General features: G+C 34.5%; 1 non-coding gene across 1 annotated transcript; it reads right to left on the bottom strand.

The window, feature by feature from the left end:
* Window positions 1-239: 239 nt before the first annotated feature.
* LOC130868752 (U1 spliceosomal RNA) lies at window positions 240-407 on the bottom strand. Its single transcript, XR_009056564.1, has one exon. It is a non-coding gene; the product is annotated as a U1 spliceosomal RNA (small nuclear RNA).
* Window positions 408-17659: the final 17252 nt, after the last annotated feature.

Here is a 17659-nt window from a genome sequence, read left to right as displayed (position 1 = left end):
CATTTATTGCTATTTCTTTAAAAAACATACAAAAATGTACTTTTAATCTGATACCTTTTGTGCAAATAGCAAAGTATCATAGGCATCTCTCTATTTCCAACTCATTTTTAAAAGACTATCCATATTGTTTTCCCTAATAGCGCTCCTAATTTATATTGTAACTAACAGTGTGCAAGGGTTCCCTTTTACTCTACATCTGCACAGGCACTTGTTATTTTTAGTCTTGTTCCCTCCGCCCCATGGAAAGCATGAACTCAGTGCTCCCATTACTACAAATTATACAGTTTAGTTTTCCAACATTTGGGGAAATCGCAGAGAGTCAGCACATCCTGAGTGCAATGGATAAGCCTCACCTGGGTAGACCACCTTAGTGATCATGGTATCTATCTCCTCTCCCAGATAAGTATCTGTTTATCTTTTTGATAATAGTCCTTCCTCCCTTGTTGAAGTGACATTCTATTATAATTTACATTTTATGATTAATTATATTCAATAATTTTCATTTTCCTTTAATGATCGTTTGCATTCATTCTGAGACACATCTTTTTAGATTTAATGCTTAGTGTTAATTGAGTAATTTTGTGTTTTGATATTGAGCTTTTGAAATCCCTCCTGTATTTTGAATATCAACTCTTTGTCAGAGGTGTGCATTGCTAATATTTTCCTGTTCTCTAGTCTGTCTTTGCACTCTACCGAGTGTTTCTTTTTTTAATGAAAACTCTTTTTAACTTTATATAACTTATTTGTCTGTTTTTATTTTTGTTTCCTGTTCTTTTGGAGGCTTTAAAGAAGAACATTGTTCATTTCAATGTTCTGAAGCATTTTCCCTGTGTTTTCTTCGAGATTAATAATTTCAAGTACTTCATGTCAGTATTCAATACATTTTGAGTTGATTCTTGTAATGTGAGAAATTGAAAACTAGTTTCATTTTTATGCATTTGAATATCTAATATTTCAGCACTATTTATTGAAAGAGAAAAACCTTTTTCTCAGTGTGTGTCCTTACCATCTTTGTCAAAATCACTTGGCTTCAGATGCACGGATTTACTTCTCAGCTATCTTTTGTTCAATTGCTGTATGTATTTATGTTTATGAAAATACCATGGTGTTTTGATTATTACAACTTTTCAAAGCCAGACAGCATTGCACTTTCTGCTTTGTTCCTTTTGCAAAAAGTTGCTTGTCCTATTATTTTTGTGATTCCATATAAAATTTAGATTACTTTTTGAAATTTGTGAACAATGTCATTGGTATTTTAAATTATTTTTCTTTGCGTGTGCATGTGTGTATCTCTGAGAGAGAATGGCACATGTGTGTAGGTGCTCAAGGAGGCTAGAAACTCCTCAGGGAGTGGGTTATTGGAACTGAAATTCAAGTCCTTTGCAAGAGCAGCAAGTACTCTTTACCATAGTGCCATCTCTCCAAATACTTAGAAAGTCATTAGTATTTTGCTACGATTACATTCAATCTGTAACTCTTTAATGTAGACATTTTAACAATATTGATTTTTTTCAATCCAGGAATATTTTATAAAATTTTGTGTCCTTTGTCAGCTTCTTTCAATAATGTTTTATAATTTTCAGATTAGAGCTCGTTCACCTAAATTTGTTAGTATGTATTTTACTTTGTGTAGAGCTTATAAATAAGATTTGTTTCTTGATTTCTGTTTCAAGTAATTTACCATTCGTATGTGATAATTTTTTATTGTCAATTTAATTGGTTTGAGAATTACCTAGGAGATTAATGAAGCATATCTCAGAGTGAATCTGAAGGGTATTTTCAGACAGGGTTAACTAACAGAAAATTTCATCTTTTCGCCTGTCTCATCCCATTTCCCCTCTTTTCTTTTCTCCTCTTCTCTTTTCTCTCTCTCTTTGTCCTGGCCATCTCAATGTGATGTGAGCTGCTCTGCACTATCACCCCACCCCCCACCCACCATGATAGAATGGAGAAACTCTGTAACTATGAGACAGAATAAATCTTTCCTCCCCCTTCCTGCATCAGATAGTTGTTAAACCACTGAAAAGTGTGACTAAAACTAACAACACTACCATTTTTGAATACTGACTTTATATCCTACAACTTTGATGATCTCATTTATTACTTATAATTTTGGTTGATCTATAAACAGAGCAGTTTGACTTGTTTTCCAATTTGGATAACATTTCCCCCCTCATTTCTGACGATTCTGTCCAGGCCCTCATGCACTATGCTGAATAAAAGTGAAAGTAGGTATTTTAATTTTGTTCCAGATCTCATAAAGAAAACTTTCAACTTTTCCTAATTCAATATAATATTAATTGATGGCTTGTTCTAAAATGGTCTTAATCATGTTAAAGTTACTTGTGTACTTAATTTGTTCAGGATTTTAAAGATGAAAGATGTTGAATTTTATTGTATAACTTTTCTGTATCAATTGAGAGGAACATGTAGTTTTTAATTTTAAATCTCTGGATATTGTTTATTGTGTTCATTGATATGTATATATTGAACTATCATTGCATTATTAGATAAATACTATTTAGTTGTGAATAATTTTTAAGAAATTTTATTATTATTTTGTATGCATGTTTTTTTTTTGTCTGCATATACGTCTGTATCTTTGTCCTGGGTGCCCTTGGAGACCAGAAAAGGATGTCAGATCTGCTGGAGCTCGAGTTATAGATGGTTGTGAGTTGACATGTGAGTGCTGGAAATTGAATCCGGTTCTCTGCAAGGATAGCCAGTGCTTTTAACTGCTAAGTCATATTTCCAACCCTGTGAATAATCTTTTTAATGTGCTATTGTATTAGATTTGGCTGTGTTTTGTTGAGTTTTGTTCACCAAGGGTATTTTGTAGTTTTCTTTCTTTTTCATTTATTTATTTTTGTTATGATTTTATCTATTATTGGTTTCAGAGTGATGCTGGCTTCATAGAATGTATTCAGAAGAATTGCTTCCTTTTGGGGGATGGGGATAACTCTTTAAATGTTCTGTTGAACCTAATGATGGAACCACCTGGTTCTGGACTATTTTTTTTGTGACAGTTTTTTTTTCAGTTGATTCAATCTCGTTATATTTTATTTGCCTGTTCAGGTTTTCAAATTTCTCCTGATTCAGTTTTGATAAAGTGTATGTATCTAGTAATTTGCAAGTTTCTTCTAGAGCAACCATTTCTTTGCATGCGTTCATAATTTGTAATGACTATTTTGTAATGTTAACTCTATTTCCCTTTTCATCACTTATTCTGTTTCAGTTTTTTCTTTTCTTAACTTAGTTATTGGAAGAGATGGTTCTTTTTTTCATTGATCCTTCATATTATTTTGTTTTAGTTTAGATATTTTGTTCTTTTTTTTTAATCTATTCTAATAGCTTTAAATTTAATGTGTTGTTTTTTTTGTTAGCTCATTGAGATGCAGTGATAGATTGTTTATCTAATGTCTTTTTACTTTTTAAATTGCCACAAATGTCACTTTTTGCCTAGATTTTGCTGTTTCCCAGAGGTTTTGATATGTTGTATCTCTGTTTCCATCCATATCTTTCAGAAAAAAATTTCCTTATTGATTTTTTCTTGCTTTATTAATGCCCAATGATACATTGATTTTTTTTGTGTATTAGTATAATTCTAAAGTATTTTCTTATTGATTTCTAGCTTTATTGTATTTTTGTCAGCAAAGATACTAAGCGTAATCTCAATTTAAAAATGTGTTGAGACTTATTTTGTGACCTATTATATGATCTATCTTGAATATCAAGAATATTCTCCGTGCTGATAAAAAATGTGTATTTAGCAGTTGTTGGAAGCAGTTGCCTATATATATATCTGTTAGGTTCATTTGGTCTAGATTATAATTAAATGCTGAGGTTTCTTTATTCTGTTTGGCCTATCCAGATGGTGTTGCTTTTGTTACATTTTTATTATTGACAGTGTTTTACATGCTTATAAGGAATTTTAGTCATTTTCAAGTTTTTTTCAAACTCCTCCTTTTTCATTTGTAACCTTTTCCTCCCAGAATAGGTTTCTCCTTCTCTTACAACACACACACACGTGTGTGTGTGTTTTTATGAGTTTCTCCTATATTCATTTAAAATAGCTTTTGATGGAAGTATTGCTACAAATATGATATTGTTTTGTTGCAATACAATAATAGTTGAGGATTCAAAGACACACTTCAGCAATAGAAGATCATACAAACAACAAATGTTGATGGGCTCAATCTTGTGCAAATCCTCGGTGGGTAACCACAGCTCCAGTGAATTTATGAGAACAATGGACATGGCATGTCTAAAAGATGTCTTTAAAAAAATTTATAATGTGATACTTATTCTTAATACATTTTTAAATAAAAATAATTTATATAATTTTCTTCTTCCCTCTAGCCTCTCCCACCCAGATACCCTCCTGTATTAGGGTTCTCTTGAAGAACAGAACTGATAGAATATATATATATATATGTATGTATATATATAAAACAAATGAAAATGTGATTTTAAACTATATTTATTATATATCACCAATGTATTAATATTCTATATTACATAGCACATAATATACTCATTCTATACATACACAAACACACACGTAGATATAGATAGATAGATAGATAGATAGATAGATAGATAGATAGATAGATAGATAGATAGATAGATAGATGTAGCCACTGTTGGACTAGCAGGATCACAGCCTGTAAGCCACTCCAATAAGCAAGCAGGCTGTGGTCCTGCTAGCTCAATAACAGCTGTCTACCAAAGGAAATTCCAAGAATCTCCAGTAGTTGTTCAATCCATAAAACTGGAATTCTCAGCTGGTCTTCAGTGTATGCCTGAATCCCAAAGAAGTAGGTTCTAATACCAGTAAATGAATGGACTTGCCATATAGAGTGAGGGCAAGCAGGAGAAGAACAGAGTTTCCTTCTTTTATAACTTTTATATAGGTGTGGCCCAGATTAAATGTGGATTGTCCCACCTCAAAAGATACAGTTTAAAGATAGTTCCTCCTATTTCAAGTTATTTAATGAAGAAATAAAATTCTTCATAGGTGTTCCTAGCTGTTTAGATTTTATTTAATTCCAGATGTAGTCAAGTTGACACCAAGAATAGGCATCACATCTCCATTTAGCTCTTCCCACGCTCACTCACTCTCAAAGTAATGCCTCTTTTGTTATTATTGTCACACATACACACACACATATGAATACAACTTGATTGGTCCATTTTGTTGCTTATATTTATAATTTCATGTATGATGACTTTGTATTACATAAACAACAAGGAGGCTCAGTCCTGGGAGAAGCAAGTTTTTTTTTATTTCCAGCAAGTCATTAGTTGTCTATAGTTCTTTGTCTAAAGGTGGGATGCCATGCAAATTTCCTCCTTCCACAGTAGCATGTCTATTTATAGTATCACCGTTCTGTTGATATTTATGCAGCCAATTTTAGGAGAGATTGTTTCACATTAGACTTCCTGATATTTTGGCAGGTCTTTTGCTTGCTTGTTTTTTTAAGGCTTCTGGCAATCTACATTTTGTAAAAATTTATATAATTTTTTATTTATGTTTTATATATGTCATATTTTTTCTTCCCCAGATCCTTATCTCCCCACTTTCCTACCCACCCAACTTCAGGATCTCCCCCACTCTCACTGTAAAACAAAATAATTCAAACAAACAAAAACCCTAAACAAAGAAACAAACAAATGAAAAACCCAATAAGACAAAAAAATGCCAAAGCAAAATAAAAGCACACCAAAAACCATGGAGTACATTTTGTCTTGGTCAGATTCTCCTTACCATGGATCCTGCCCTAGAATATGGTTGATATACCCAGTGACATTCCATGTAAGCATGTCTTAACCTTCATTATATTCGTGGAGCTAAGTTAATTGTTATCTGAACCCCCCCCCCAAACTGTGCTATATTTAAATATGACTAAAATAAATGAGCTGATGTCAGACTTAAAGAAGTCTTGGCCCACCACCAGTTACCTAAATCAGGCTGAATTAAGTTTCATTCTTTTGTCACTTGGGAGTTGTAACAGGAGAAGGCTGCTTGTTCGTCATGACCACCCAGCTAGCTTAACCCTGAAATAACCACACAGAAACTGTATTAATTAAATCACTGCTAGGCCCATTAGCTCTAGTTTCTTATTGGTTAATTCTTACATCTTAATTTAACCCATTTCTATTAATCTGTGTATCCCCATGTGGCAGTGGCTTACCAGGTAAAATTCCCAGGTCTGTCTCCAGTGGATCCATGGCATCTCTCTGATTCTGCCTTCTTCCTCCCAGAATTCAGTTATGTCTTCCCTGCCTACCTAAGTTTTGCCCTATCAACAGGCCAGGACAGTTTCTTTATTAACCAATGAAAGCTGCACATAGATAGAAGGACCTCCCACACCAGGGGGTAGTTCTGACCTATGAGCATAGGGAATCTTTTCATCTTCTGGCGTCTTCTTTAATTTCTTTCTTCATTGTCTTAAAGTTTTTTGTTAGAAAAGCGTTTCACTTGCTAGGTTAGAGTTGTATCAAGATATTTTATATTTTTGAGACAACTGTGAAAGGTACTTTTCCCATGACTTCTTTCTTAATGTTTGTTATGTCTATATAGGAAGAATACTGTATTTTGTATTAATTTTATATCCTGCTACTTTGCTGAAGGTGTTTATCAGCTGTGTAGTTTTCCTGGTGGAGTCTTTTATGCATAAAAACATATCACCTGTAAATAGCTGCTTGTACTTCTTTTTTCTATTTGAATACACTTGATATCCTTCAGTTGTCTTATTGCTCTAGCTAAGACTTCACAAATGATGTTAAATATGTTTGAAGAGAGTTGGCCCTCTTGCCTTATTCCTTATTTTAATGAAAATGCTTTGAATTTGTCTCAGTTTAGGGTAATGTTAGCTGTGGACTTGTTGTAAATTGCCTTTATTATATTGAGGTATTTCTCTTCTATTTCTTGTCTCTCCAGAACTTTTATTATGAAACTTTGTTGGATTTTATCAAAGGTCTTTTCTACATTTAATGAGTTGATCATATGGTTTTTTATTGTCATGAAAAGTCCTAAGTTCTTTTTTTATTTTTATTTATTTTATTTTATATTTTGTATTTTTTCTTTATTTTATTCTTTTTTACTTAAAATTTCTGCCTCCTCCCCGTTTCCCATTTCCCTCCCCCTCCTCCCACACATCACCCCTCCCCCCACTCCCCTCCCCCTCTCCCCATTCCTCTCCCCCTCCCCCCATTCTATTCCTCCTCCCTCTATGTACTGAAGAGCAGTCCAAATTCCCTGCCCTGTGGGAAGTCCAAGGTCCTCCCACTTCTATCTAGGTCCAGGAAGGTGAGCATCCAAACAGGCTAGGCTCCCACAAAGCCAGTTCATGTATTAGGATCGAAACCTAGTGCCATTGTCCTTGGCTTCTCATCAGCCTTCATTGTCCGCCATGTTCAGAGAGTCCGGTTTCATCCCATGCTTATTCAGTCCCAGTCCAGCTGGCCTTGGTGAGCTCCCAATAGATCAGTTCCACTGTCACAGTGGGTGGGTACACCCCTCATGGTCCTGACTTCCTTGCTCATGTTCTCCCTCCTTCTGCTCCTCATTTGGACCTGGTTGGCAAGAGACTTGACTCTAGAGGGGCTTGCAGGTGTCCAGGGAGATGTCCCCAGCTAGTACCTTGGGCAACTGAGGAAAGGGAACCTGAAATGACCCTATCCTATAGCCATACTGATGAATATCTTGCATATCACCTTAGAACCTTCATCTGGCGATGGATCGAGATAGAGACAGAGACCCAATTTGGAGCAATGGACTGAGCTCTTAAGGTCCAAATGAAAAGTCCTAAGTTCTTAAAACATTTTAAATGCCAGAATCCATAGGTCTTTCAAAGGGTTGAAGATTATCTAACTGAAATACATCTCTATATATCTAGAAAACCTAACTAGCATGACTACAAGCTTGACTATTATAGATAACTATTAACTTGTATTTATTAATTATATATTACATTTTTAAGTGAGCAGCACAAACAGTATCTTAATAAGGAACAGAAATATACATATAACAAAATTGATCTTAAATTTGTATCTAGCAAGATCCATACCAATGCAAAGTATTCATCTCTATAGCATATTCCCCTTTAAATGTAAACAAACATTTATAAACAATATTTGAGATTTTGGGCATAGTTCTCTCCAAACTGCTTCCTACTTTTTGTTGGGAAAAGTAATTTTATGGGTTTACAGAAACCTTTCAGGGGGCTCTTGCTCTATTGAATCACATTAGTATGGAAGAAATTCACAGGTTCTCATCTTCTGTGGAAACAAAAGTAAAACCTCTTTTTCAAGGCAGCATATCCTTAGAACCAAATTTTGAAGTTAAGATACCTTTAAAGTATATGTGTTGGTTTAGTTGGCTGCCCATACAATGAAATGTCTCTCTGTATTTAACTCATTCACAGTCAAAACATTCAAAGAAAACACAGTAATGTACATAATCTAGACTCTTTGTATATATTCTATCTTTATGTGGCTTATTTTTCTTTTCTTCATTCCTTTAATCTATGAATTTCTGTACTCTATTTAAAAACTTTGTTTACTTTTAAAATGATTTACTTCTTTTATAAATCTCTGTACTCTTTTTCTTCTCTCTCCCAAGCCTACACACATTTTTCCAACACTGTGACCCATTTAGAGGTCCTTTCCTTCTGTATCTGTATCTTATGTGTATCTGTAATTATTTTTTTAACCAGAACTGCTTTTTTTCTTTTAAATCCTAATTGGGCATGGCTAGGACCAACTGTGTGGTTCTGCCTTCTTGCTCCACCTGGTCCAACATGACAGAGACATGATCACTGCCTCTGAGAGCCATTCTTTCCATCCCAGATCCAGGGTCACAGTGGGTCTGTGTCACTGTTAAGCATTTTTCAACACACTGCTTACAGACCCCATTTAAGTGCTTGGCCCCTAAAGGAGCCAGAACTGTACATTGAACTAGCACAAACCAGGAAGCTGCCATTTCTTAAAGAAGCCCCCACTTTTTTTTATGCTAATGCTGAACCAGGAAGACCTCTCTTAAAGGGGCCATGGCACTCCTGTTTACCACCAGCAAACAGAGCCCATCCAGAAAAAGATGCTGACTACCAAGAAACCATGCTAATTTTGTTTTTTTTTTGTGTGTGTGTGTGTGTCTAGAATTTCTTTCTAAGCTTTCTCTCATTTTATGTGGATTTAGTCAGCCCCACATTGGGTGCTAGATGAAGAGAAATGTGTCAGATTGGGGGCATGAATAAAGGAATCCCATACTACTTTCTAATACGGTATAATAAAGGGTTCTTTATTAAAGGAGACTCACAGATCACAATGAGGAATAGGAACAGAACACAATATCCAGGTGAAATGAAACTACAACTAACAAGAACATCAATCAAGAAACACATACTAAGTGTCCAGGCTATATGTAATTTACAAATAACAGAGATTATTTTAATAGCTGTTTTATCCTGGGGAGTCTAAGTCTTGTACCTAAAATGCCTTAGCTAAGATATGAGCAGATAGTAACTGTGACTACCTAGTCCCCAACCCATCAAAGACCTGAGAAGAAAAATATTACTGGAGTAAGCAGAAAGTACAAGCAAGTGGCTTCAAAAAGATGTAAGAAATGACAGAAACAGCTGATTATCTGGATAGTCACCAAAAGTCTATCTATGGTGTTGGGGCAACCAACTTTGACTATAGGCCTAGAGTACCTGACAGATAATTTTTAGAAGCAGGAAAATTTGAAAGACTATCCTACCTTGTCTTAACAAGGTTCAGCAGTAACTTGTCTGTATATCTTGCTTGTCCAGACTGGACAGTGTGTTTACTGTCAGAAGTCAAGTCAAGAGCAGCTCTTTGACCAATAGCCCAGTTTTGTCAAGAATACAAGTTCCATATGGAATGTCTTTGGTGTTCATCATTCTCTCAGGAATAAATTGGTGCTGCCAGGAGCCAATGGATCACACCAACACAATTCTAAATTAATACATTTAAATGTCATATTCTTCAGGTCTTTGAAGTGTTTGAAGATTACCTATCCATGCAGAGTATTCCTCAGTGCATCTAGAAAACCTAACTAACGTAAGTATGACAAATATGGATGACTATTAACCTGTAATTTTTAATAACCTATAGCTTAAGAACTAAAAATAATCTTCAAACATGTACACCATAAGGATAATGATCTCAAAATTATAACAATATATAAAAATATCTTAATCAGAGGTAGGAATGTACAGTAAAATATGATGAAAATATTCTTAATCTGTATCACTATACAAAATCTCTTAATCAGAAGTAGAATCATACATACAGTATGACAAAAATAATTTTATATCTCTGTACAAAAACATTGTAAACAGAAATAAGAACATGTACAATATGAAAAATATAATTTTGAACAATTACCCTGATACCCAAACCACAGAAAGACAATACTAAGAAAGAGAATTATAGACCAATCTCACTCATGAACATTGATGCAAAACTACTAAATAAAACACTAACAAATTGAATCCAAGAACATATCAGAACCATCATCCACCATGACCAAGTTGGCTTCATTCCACAGATGCAGGGATGGTTTAACATACAAAAATCTGTTAACGTAATCTACCATATAAACAAGCTGAAAAATAAAAACCACATGATCATCTCATTAGATGCAGAAAAAGCATTTGACAAAATACAGTATCCCTTCATGATAAAGGTCTTGGAGAGAGCAGGGATACAAGGAATATAGTTAAACATAATTAAGGAAATATACAGCAAGCCAAGAGCCAACATTAAACTAAATGGAGAGAAACTCCCAGTGATTCTACTGAAATCAGGAACAAGACTCTCTTCATATCTGTTCAATATAGCTCTTGAGGTCCTAGCTAGAGCAATAAGACACCAAAGGGAAATCAAGGGGATACAAATTGGAAAAGAAGAAGTCAAACTCTCACTGTTTGCTGATGATATGATAGTTTACATAAATGATCCCAAAAATTCTACCAAGGAACTTCTACAACTCATAAGCACTTTCAGCAATGTAGTAGGATACAAGATTAACTCAAAAAAAATCAGTAGCCCTCCTGTACACAGATGATAAAAGGGCAGGGGAAGAAATCAGAGAATCAGTACCCTTCAAAATAGCCACAAATAGCATAAAATATCTCGGAGTAACTCTAGCCAAACAAGTGGAAGACTTGTATGACAAGAACATTAAATCTTGGAAGAAAGAAATTGAAGAAGACACCAGAAAGTGGAAAGACCTTCCATGCTCTTGGGTAGGCAGAATTAGCAATGTAAAATGGCAATCTTACCAGAAGCAATCTACAGATTCAACGCAATGCCTATCAAAATCCCAGCAAAATTCTTCAAAGGCCTCAAGAAAATGGTACTTAACTTCATTTGGAAAAGCAAAAACCCAGGATAGCCAAAACAATCCTGTACAATAAAAGAACTTCTGGAGGCATCACAATCCCTGACTTCAAACTTGACTACAGAACTACAGTACTGAAAACAGCCTGGTATTGGCATAAGAACAGACAGGAGGACCAATGGAACTGAATAGAAGACCCAGATATCAATCCACACATCTTCAAACACCTGATCTTTGATAAAGAAGCAAAAAATATCAAATGGAAAAAAGAAAGCACATTTAACAAAGGGTGTTGGCATAACTGGATATCAACATGTAGAAAAATGAAAATAGACCCATATCTATCACCATGCACAAAATTCAAGTCCAAATGGGTCAAAGACCTCAACATAAAGCCAGCCACACTGAACCTTATAAAAGAGAAAGTGGGAAAGTACACTTGAACACATTTGCACAGGAGACCACTTCCTAAATAAAACCCCAGCAGCACAGACACTAAAACAATTAATAAATGGGACCTCCTGAAACTGAAAACTTCTGTGAAGCAAAGGACATGGTCAACAAGACAAAATGACAACCTACAGAATGGGAAAAGATCTTCACTAACCCCACATCAGACAGAGGTCTGATTTCCAAAATATACAAATAATTCAAGAAATTGAACACCAAAAAATCACATAATCCAATAAAAAAAATGGAGTACAGTGTTGAAGGGAGCTATGATCTGCGTTCCTGCCACTGCAGCTCCCGGCTGCCTGGCTAGCTTATGCCCCGAAATAACAACACACAAATTGTATTCATCTAAACACTGCCTGGCCCATTAGCTCTAGTTTCTTAATGGCTAATTCTTACATCTTGATTACCCATTTCTATTAATGTGTGTAGCACCCCAAGGTGCGCTTACTGGGAAGATTCTAGCCTACATCCATCCTGGGTCAGAGCTTCATCGCAACTGCCCCAGAGAAGAGAGCTATCGAGTCTGAGCTCACTTCCTCTTCCTCCCAGCATTCTGTTCTGTTTACTCTGCCTACCTAATTTTCTGTCCTATCAGGGCCAAGGCTGTTACTTTATTTAACCAATGACCTTCCTCCATTAGTACAGACCTAAACAGAGAAATTTCAACAGAGGAATCTAAAACGGCTGAAAGACACTTAAGGAAATGTTCAACATCCTTAGTCATCAGAGAAATGCAAATCAAAACAACTCTGAGATTCCATCTTACACCTGTAAAAATGGCCAAGATCAAAAACACTGATGACAATTTATGCTGGAGAGGATATGAAGAAAAGGGAACACTTCTGTTCTGCTGGTGGGAATGCAAGCTGGTACAATTCCTTTGAATGTCAGTGTGGCGATTTCTCAGAAAATTAGGAAACAACCTTCCTCAAGATACAGTAATACCACTTTTGGGTATATATCCAAAGGATGCTCAATCATGCCACAAGGAGATGTGCTTAACTATGTTCCTAGTAGCTTTATTTGTCATAGCCCAAACCTGGAAACAACCTAAATGTTCCTCAATTGAAGAATGGATAAGAAAAATGTGGTACATTTATACAATGGAGTACTATACAGCAGAAAAAAAACAACAGCTTGAATTTTGTAGGAAAATGGATGGAGCTAGAAAACATTATTTTGAGTGAAGTAACCTAGACCCAGAGAGACAATTATCATATGTATTCACTCATAGGTGTTTTTTAAACATAAAGCAAAGAAAGCCAGCCTACAAACCACAATCCTAGAGAATTTAGACAACAATGCGGACACTAAGAGAGACTTACATAGATCTAATCTACTTGGGAAGTAGAAAGTAGAAAAAGACAAGATCTCCTGAGTAAATTGGGAGCATGGGGACCTTGGGGGAGAATTGAAGGGGAGAGGCAAGAGGCAGGGAGGGGAGCAGAGAAAAATATAGAGCTCAATAAATATTAATAAAAATGTATATAAAAAAGAAAAATATAATTTTGAGTTTGTATCAAAATACAAATTATCTTAGGAATATAAAAATAATTTTACATATATATCAATATACAAGAATCTATACCAGTGTAAATTGTCTAAAGGTAATAGTTGCTAAAATAGCTTACAAGTAGATATACTAGATTAGTGTATCTAATTAGTGTACCTTATTATCCTATGGTATATATTACCTTGTTTTCTATAGCAAATGAGATTTCTGAATTTGGTTATTATTATTTTGCCCCCAATCCCAAAATCCCATGACTTGTGGTGGATTATTTTTATGGATTTTGCATGTTGGAGCATGGCTGCATCTCTGAAATGAAACCAACTTTTTCCTCATGGATAGTATTTTGATATGTTTTTGAATTCCAAGAATAGAATACCCATCCAAATAATACTAGAACAGATATCTACATCAAGAAATACTTCAAACATCATAACTCTAGATTCCTAGATCACAACACAAACAAAACAAACAACCAATACAATATGCCTCCTCTAGAAGTCAGCAATATTATTGCAATAGGCCTTGAGAAAAGCAATTTAAAATCTAAAGTCCAAGAAAAAACTTCAAAATAGCAATTATGAATATGTTCAAGGACTTTAAAGAAGATGTGAATAAATGCTTCATTGAAGACCATTAAAACAAAAACTAATAGTTGAGTAAAATAATGAAAACAATTCAAGATATGAAAATAGAACTTAACAAATAAAATCACTAAAGAAAAGTGAAACCAAAGTAAAACTGGAAATTAAAAATTCAGGAATTCAAATAAAAAGCTTAGAAGTAAGGAAGAAAGGAATAGTTCAATCAAATGAAATGTTAAATGCTCTTTTATTTTATTTATTTTTAAAATCCTTTTTATTTCATTTTTTAAAGATATATTATTTATTATGTACACAGTGTTCAGCCTCCATGTATGCCTGCAGGCCAGAAGAGGGCACCAGACCTCATTACAGATGGTTGTGAGCCACCATGTGGTTGCTGGGAATTGAACTCAGGACCTCTGGAAGAGCAATCAGTTCTCTTAACCTCTGAGCCATCTCTCCAGCCCCCTTAAATGCTCTTTTAAAATGCACAGGTATAAAAACTACAGGAAATGTGAAAAGGACAAACCTATAATAATAGGTATAGAGGAAGGAGAAGAAACTCAGGTTAAAGGCAAAGAAAATATAAGAAAATCATAGAAGGAAAATTCTCCAATCTAAAAAAAGAGATGTCTATCAAGGTGCAAGAGAAATACAGAACACCAAGTAGGTAGGAACAGAAAAGAACCTCCCCACAACACATAATTATCAAACACTAAGTATAAAGAACAAAGATAGGATATTAAAAGTGGCAAGGGGAAAAAGACCAAGTCACATACAAAGACAAGGCCCATTAGAATAACACCTGACTTTGAGAGCCAAAAGGTTAGGGACAGATGTTCTGCAAACTCTGAAAGACCACAGATGTCAGCCCAAGATACTATCCATAACAAAACTATCTTTCACAATCAACAGAGAAAAACACTTTACAATAAAACAAATTTAAGTAATTTCTGTCTACCACTCCAGACTAGATGGCACTAGAAGGAAAGCTTCAGTCTAAAGAGAAAGTTAATGATACCCAAAATATACAAAAATAAATAATCCCAGAATATTTAATCAAAAAAGGAGGAAACACACACCATAGCAATAAAAAAGGAATTAATAAACTCAATAATAACTCTCAATATTAATATTCTCAATCCCCCAATGAGACAGACTAACAGATTGGGTCAGAGAACAAAGTCTATCTATCTGTTGCATCCACGAAACACACCTCACCATCAGGACAGACCGACCTTAAGCTTGTGATCATACTGACTTATCCTCTAAGTACTGAGATAACATGTATAAGCCATCAGACTTTTCTTAGCCTTTTTCTTCTGACCAACTATTATCAATCTGATCTTCTTATCCTTTTCAAATGTCTAGCCTATCTTCATATTAGTTCTCTTATAAGTAAATAACAGCATTTGAGAATTGTGTTTTATATAATTCACAGAGAACTGTACTTTTATATAATTCACAGAGTTGTTGTGGGGGATTAAATAGAAAAATAATCACATATTAAATATTCATTAAATTGCTGCTGAATTGAGCCCTGCTAATATCATTTAAGAAGATAAGAGGTTGGGAAACTTCTAGGATTCACTTCAACTGACCCTGGCAGCCCCAAATAGCCTAATGGAAAAAGAAAATAATTCTTTTGTCTAAGAGTAGTTGGGTAACCACTTCCTTGTCATAAATTCCCATCTTGTTATATTCAGGATCTTACTTTATCACTAAGCTATAAAAACAGCTTGAGCTTATAAATTTCAAGGCATAACAGAAACTTTGTTGAGAAAACTTTGTTGCCTTAAGATCATAAATCTTAAACAACTTTACTTTTTGAAATCATATTAATGAAAATGAAAACGTCAAATCTTTTCAGAGAAGCCACAACTCCACCAGATTACAGGTGCAATTTCTTAGATCAGAAGACTTCCAGTGAAAAAAAATGTAGTGATATTTCATTTGTATTTTAATAAATAAAGCTTGACTGGAGATCAGAGAGTAAAACAGCCACACTGATCATCCAGAGACCCGGCAGTGGTGGCACACACCTTTAATCCTAGTAGTCACACTAGTTCACCATAGAAGCCAGGTGATAGTGGTGCTAGAGAGTACTAGAGAGGAATATAAAACAGGAGGAGACAGGTCTCAGATGAGTCTCATTCTGAGGATTTGTGGAGGCAGGATTGACATTTTGGTCTGAGGTAGAGGTAAGAGCCAGTGGCTGGCTGCTTTGCTTTTCTGATCTTCAGGTTGAACTTCAGTATCTGTCTCTGGGTTTTCATTAATCGTGCTACAAAGAAACATCATGATACTACTTTCACTGATTATCAAAGACTATTTATACCATTTATATGTCTAGGCTTGATGTTGACTCTTGACTCACTGCCTCATTTTTCTTCAAACCTATTAAAACACTACATCATTTAAATTTTATGTAAACTCCACTCTGTTCAAAGCATATAGTAACCATGTTTTTCTTTCTTGAAGTTTCCCCTTTGCTTGTTTCTCTTTCAAAGGAGCAAGTTAAGCTGTTGTTCCTAGTTTTGAATGATACGCTGACATATGACATGCAAGGCATTTACTAATTTTTAATATATATGGTACTTTTTAAATTAAATAGAAATCTTTATGAACATCTTCCATCTACATTATAATTTGATGGATATCTCAAACATTTTTGTCAACTAAGCTTCTTCATTTTCTTTTTTACATGAATGAAAGATCCAATTGACTTTGCAGATTTGCTATGCTTTCCCTCCTCATCTCTTTTTATAAAGTTAAGTTTTGTCAAATGAATATCTGCTCATTTAATAATACTAATATAAAATGGTCACAAAGGACATAGTCTCGTGTCTATTATTTGATTATATTTCTAGGTATTGAGTGCTATCATATGACTAATTGGTCTTGATCTCTTAATGATTTTTGTTTAGTCATTTATAGGGTCTCACAATGTGCCTCTGGCTATGTACTTGCAATGTAGACCAGGCAGGCCTTAAACTCACAGAAATCTGCCTATCTCTCTTTCCAAGGACTAGGATTAGAGGAAAGTGCTACTATCCTGACCTGTTTAATGATTTAAAAAAATCATTGTTTTGGATTTTCCCTCTTCAAAGTGGTCATACTTTGATGTCAGCTATGTATTAACTAAAATATAAAATTACTATAGTAATTTAGATCGGATTGTTTCTAAGGAGTATTGAAGTTTGGCTCTACTTACATAATTTGGAACCTCAGACATTTTATTTTCATTTCTTTTTTGGGTTATATTGGCTATTATTAAAACTCAAAAATACTTTTAAACTCTAATTTCCATTTTTTTTTATTTTTGGGACATAAACAATAATATTTTTCTTCTACTCTACTAATACATATTTGTATATAGTTATGTTAGAATGCATAAAAACACCAGAACTTATTTTTTATATCTAGTTGTAACTTAATACCTAAAAAGCCAGTAGAGTCAAGTTCAGACCCTACTCTCCAGGCAGATTCTATACTGTAGTGATACCTAATAAACAGCCCTCAACTGCTCATAGATATGGGTGATATGGAATTTAAATATTTAATTATTAAAAAGTTTTCATATCAAAAAAAGACAGTTTGGCTCCTAGCAGCACTTTATTTCCTCCAAAGAAGATAGAAGATAAATGGGCACAAAACAACGTCCATCTGCAATTTGCTTCAACTGCCAAGTGCTGACCACTTGGCAAAACTGCCTTTCATTTAAACTGAAGATCTCCA

The sequence above is a fragment of the Chionomys nivalis genome, chromosome X, assembly GCF_950005125.1.
Source record: "Chionomys nivalis chromosome X, mChiNiv1.1, whole genome shotgun sequence".
NCBI classification, from domain to species: Eukaryota; Metazoa; Chordata; class Mammalia; order Rodentia; family Cricetidae; genus Chionomys; species Chionomys nivalis.
The sequence above is the reverse complement of the archived record's forward strand: the minus strand, read 5'-3'. Positions and strand labels throughout refer to the sequence as shown.